This window comes from Lactuca serriola, chromosome 7 (genome assembly GCF_051521515.1).
Source record: "Lactuca serriola cultivar US96UC23 chromosome 7, Lser_US96UC23_V15, whole genome shotgun sequence".
Lineage (NCBI taxonomy): Eukaryota > Viridiplantae > Streptophyta > Magnoliopsida > Asterales > Asteraceae > Lactuca > Lactuca serriola.
Genome location: NC_136414.1, coordinates 30,911,367 through 30,916,755, shown reverse-complemented (window position 1 = coordinate 30,916,755; position 5,389 = coordinate 30,911,367). Strand labels below are relative to the sequence as shown.

General features: G+C 32.2%; 1 long non-coding RNA gene across 3 annotated transcripts; it reads left to right on the top strand.

Annotated features, from left to right (window-relative positions):
* Positions 1-626: 626 nt before the first annotated feature.
* LOC145064841 (uncharacterized) lies at positions 627-4,121 on the top strand. Of its 3 annotated transcripts, none has more exons than XR_013688112.1 (5): positions 627-1,558; positions 1,634-1,765; positions 1,917-2,003; positions 2,141-3,150; positions 3,221-4,121. It is a non-coding gene; the product is annotated as an uncharacterized LOC145064841 (long non-coding RNA). The 3 variants fall into 3 exon arrangements; XR_013688113.1 differs by having other exon boundaries at positions 1,917-2,227; positions 2,342-3,150; XR_013688111.1 differs by having other exon boundaries at positions 1,917-3,150.
* The last annotated feature ends 1,268 nt before the right edge of the window (positions 4,122-5,389 follow it).

The following is a 5,389-nucleotide window of genomic DNA, read 5'->3' as shown; positions in this document are numbered from 1 at the left end:
TCTTAAATATATAACTTATTTTTATTTATTTGATTAATATGTTTGTAGAGCAAAAATAACATACACTCTCATATAAATAAATACACATAAAATAATAGATGCACATAAATGAGTTTTTAATAATTGGGTTGAAGGCTTTTGGTATAATATTTGATCTAGACATTAGATGATTACATTTTTAATTAAATTTATTAAACACAATAGAAATATATTAATTATGTTTAATTAATTTTCATAAGTATCAATTAAGTACTAGGAATGAAAAAACCGCTTTAAGTTTCGTGGTTTAATTCTAAATAAGATTTAATTGGAGGTTGAAAAGTTGAAATATTAACATATATAGAACTTCAATGAAATTAATTAAGTTCATGACATCAATGTGGTTTAAAATATATATTTAATTATTGAATAAAAAGGTATGAAGATTTTATGGATGTTATTATTGTTTTTTTTTGTCACATTTATATATATACTAATTTAGAAGTACTGAACAGTTCTTCTATATGATTGGTGAGATTTTTCTTTTTAATGTTTTTCTTTAAATTTTTTTATTTGGGTAGTAAAGATCTGTTGATTCCACATCCCCCTATGTAACCAATAAAAATGAGATCAGTAGCCTCTCCACCGCTAAGTTTGAGATTGGTACGTGTCCCCCACCGTCATCATCCTCCATTAATCCTTTTTAATCCTTCTTGGTGTAACCCCCACCGCTCCACCGAGTGATCCTTACACTCATTTTCCCCATTCTCCTATATCTATGTCAGATGAAGGACCATTTTTTCATCATTGATTTGTTTTCCGATCATTCCACTTCTTTCGCCGCTATATCCCCACCACCTCTCCAAACCCTCCATCTCTCTCTAAAGTCATCCACATCCAAGAAAATCAGTCCTCCACCGTGCGTCGTGCATTTGCTATAAGCCCTCCTTGGATCTTCTTCTACCCCCTGTTCCCTCCTCCATCCAAACACAAAAGGGGCATCGATTACATTACATCGTCTCCACCTTCGTCGTCTTCCTTCTCTGCTTTGCACCAGGTAATCACTTCCTCGAATACCGTCAAAGCTCCACCGACTTGCTTCCAATTATTCATAAACCTTTCGAATCGGTTCAATTAAGAACGATTTCTGTTTTATAATAAGGTTCTAAAATGCTAGAATTGGATCAATTTTGAAACTTCCAGTTTCAGAACCCAAATTTGTTAACTAATTGGCGTAATTGGAACTGCGCCTAACCCTACAAACACCGCTTCTACAGTATGTTGTCGCAAACGATCCTAATTCCATATGGCATCCGGCAAGGCTTCGACTATCATAATAACACGTTGCTAACATGAATGAAACTAGGAAAGGGATTTGGTAAAAGAAAGAGAGTGGTCTATAACCACTTCGAAGAGCCCTAATGATCCTTCTATAGGTCTCTATAAACTTAGATTAGACCCAAATGGATATCCGCATGTATTTTTGGGAGAAGGTCAAGTTGATAACTTTAGGCTAGCACCATGGAATGGTGTTGGGTTTCGTGTAATCATCTTCCTGCTCATCTGCTCTTCCTCAAAGGTTGGTATCGTATTTATTTGTCTGTTTCTGATATTTCCTCTAATTTCTCATAAACAGTATTGATGTAAATTTCAGGGAAAACTAATCGACATCCACTTCAATTAGAATGGAAAAATATCAGGTGCAGGTATCCAAGTTGTACTCCTATTGTGTGCAGTAGTATATGTCTACGGAAAGAAAAAAAAATGCCTCACAAGAAACGGTGAGGTAAAAAACAAGCATGCTTACCATTTAAAATTATGATTTTTCTGGTAGATTAATTTAATCAAGGGAAATTGAAATGAGTTTTTTGTAGAAAATGCACATACCCTTAGTTATGAGGATGATACCGGTTTTCATTAGTTTTTTACAATTTTAGGATAATATTGCCTGCTACGGGTGGATTTATCAGCAGGTATCTCTTTCTAAATCACACACACACACACATGAAAATCCATCGTTGGAGGTAAGGTTTTCTCACTGATCTTTACTTTTCCTCAATGTTCTTTGACGTTTTACATTATAATTTTCCCATCAGTATATGTAGATAACTTACAAGAAGATTGTAAAATGAGGTGTATTTGTTATAAATTTTTGTTGCAGAAACTTTTTGGAATTTGTTTATAAGTAACCAGACACATATGAATGGAGAAAAGACTGCATCTCCTTTTTATGTTATGCAACAAATTGGTAAGATACTGGCCCCGATTTTGCCTCTAATTCTTTAAAATTTATGTTTTCGTTTGAAGATTGAATCCTTTGAAGCCATGGATTATTTTTATTTTTCATTAAACCCTTTACCAGGTAATTACTATATGAAGACATTTCACCTTTAGAAAATCCAAATGGGATTAGCTTTGCACCTTGAAACAATCAAGGTATTTAACTTTCTATTTGGTGAACCTTAATTATATACTACTTAATTAGGTTAGTAATTTAAGCACTTTTTGTGATAAACGTGGGAATTCTTCAATCTTATAGGTAACCTTGGAAGTGTTTATCTTTGAACTTTAGTTAATTACTTAAATTATTGAACTATACAAATTTATTCACCAAAAAATCCTATGTTTCAAAGATTTGGCTTCAGAAAAGTATTTTTTTTACGATTTCTTTTCAACACATTTGTATTGTTTCCTAATGTTGAATATGAAGTTGAGGTTGATTTAATAAAACAAGATTGTATTTTCACAAATGTATCGAATTATAGCTGTTATAAACCTGGTACCAGCTGAACTGATCTCATTTTGAAGTACAACGTTGTAATAAGGGGTGAAAATAGAATGCTATAATGATAACAAAATAATTGTAAAGTACATTGCTTGGTGAACTTGCCCCTGGAATCTGGATTGGAAGCAATCCTTACCTTCAAAGTTCTGAAGGAAGACCTGGAAAGGTATGTTTTGTGTTTTTAGACTCTTGACCCTTTTGTTAAGTAACTGCATTTCAACAAATGGACTTTTTATGAGTTTATATTAATAATGTCAAAATATTGATTTATTTTTTTTCTTTTTTGTTAAGTTATGTTTCAGGTATTGATTTATGACGTCTTTCTTGTGTGAATTGGTATCGATTCATAACTACATAATTCTTAGTATTTGACTTACTACCAAAGGGTAATTATGTCTTTTATGGTTTACGCGAAGTGTCTTATTCTTATGATGTTTACCTTTTCAATTTGTGCAGGAATAACTTACTGATGTTGGTGGTTAGATTGAGTCACCCGGAACACACATAAAACAAAAAAGCAGTTACAAAATGATATTTTTTCATCCGATTTTCTTATAGTTAATTATGCCCCTCTTGTGAGTTTTTTTTAATGAATTTTGTTTTGAAATATATTAAATCTTTTGTTGGTGCTTAGTACATATGATTTGGTTACATGTTAACCAATATAGATACCCACTGCTGGTAACCTTTCACATCACAGGTGGAATTACTCTTTTTCAATCAAAGTATTCAAAAAATTTAAGTTCTGATTTGTAATTTACTTTACTGTTTTGTGCAGTTTATGTTTTTTGTGGCTGCTTCCTATATGTTTGAAGTTACCTGATGTTTTTCTTTTTTGTAGGCTGCTCCATTCAGATACCTCCTATTTCTGTAAAGCTAAAATCCCAAAATACCCTTCCATGTCATTGAGATTGTTACAACTTACAATTGCATTATACAGTGCCATAGATGGTCTAGCTACACTTGCTGAGGAGCCTGATTTGGTTACAAAAATGTCTTTTTTAAAGCCTATTAAAAATAACATTTTGGTATTGCATTTATCGGAAGTACAGTTACAGTTATCGCTTGATATCATTTTCTCAACTACTAAAATTCTCTACTTTCTTTATTGTAATTGTTCTAATTTAACAGCTCTTGACTTCATTTGATACAAATAATCTACCAGTATGATCATCCCATTATACTTTTTGTTGATTCTGATTCCCTTGGCTTAGGTGTTAAAAATAGGATGCTCACTAGGTCCATTAATCTCATCACTAAGAGCTCCAAAAAGATACAAGGGTGAAAGGGTGATGAATGATTTTTTTTGGATGAAATGTAATATCTAGATCAACTCAATTGCGTATCCAACCCTGCAACGCGGGATTCTTCTCTAGTTCATTACTTATACTTTAAAGAATTTCACAACATTATGTTCAACTTCAAAAAAAAATTATTACAAAATGGTTTTTTAAAGAATCTTTCTTTCAATGATTGTGTTATTATAATTTAATACACATAAATATGATTAATTTCATTGGTTGTATTATATATTTGACATGTTGTACAAATTATCATCATTTGATTTTATATTTTAAAGTTAATTGATGTCATTTTAATTGACTTAAAAATGTTGTTTATATATTTTTATATATAATATTGAATTCTATTTTATGTATATAGTATAATAGATTAATTAATCAATATATAATAAAATTTAATTAAAAAGAATAAAATGATATTGTTATGAGGTGATGGATTATATCTGTGACATCCCCATTTTCTCGGCCAGAAAAAACCGATTTTATTTATGCTTTATAAAAATCAGAGTACTTCTTTTAATAAAAATGTTGCGGAATTTGTTCCCAGAAAAACATGATAAATACGTTATTAAAACATTTTCGAAGAAATGTATTTTATTCATTTTAAAACGTTTGGGATGTCATCGTTAATATAAAAACATAAGCATAAACAGAACTTACATTTATTTACACTAGTGATCTACATCTCTTTAAATCTCTCAGTGTAATGTGACTTCATATCAACACCTGTGATATAAATAAACTGAGTGGGTCAGGTTGGGAAACCTGGTGAGTACATAGAGTTTTCAACACACAATAATATAATTATTATGTTCAAACAATCAAACAATCAACCCAATTACTCATCCTCATTATCTTCTTTATTCTTAAGGATCTACCCTAAGAATCAACCATTCCTCTTTCATACATTCCTAAGGATCATCCTAAGGAATCGGCACGAAGTCCATCGTCACCGGGGTTTAGGCACTAAGTCTGCATAGTCGCCAGAATTTATACAATAGGCACTAAGTCTGCATAGTCGCCAGGGTTTTGGCACCAAGTCTGCATGATCACCAGGGTCTAGGCATCAAGTCTACATGATCACCAAGGTTTAGAGTACACCAAGTGAACACATCGTTCACAACACCATCAGGTTGCGAGCCTGCTAGTGTTCCACTGGACTATCTAGAATAGTCCGTGGTTGTCATCCACATTCTGCTGAATGACGGGAACATCGTTTGGGAAAAAGGCTTCTCACATCGTACACCTCTCACCCATATCTCATAGTCTATATCACCTCTCAACTCATCGTCCAACTCATATTTCATCTATTTTATCTACCCAT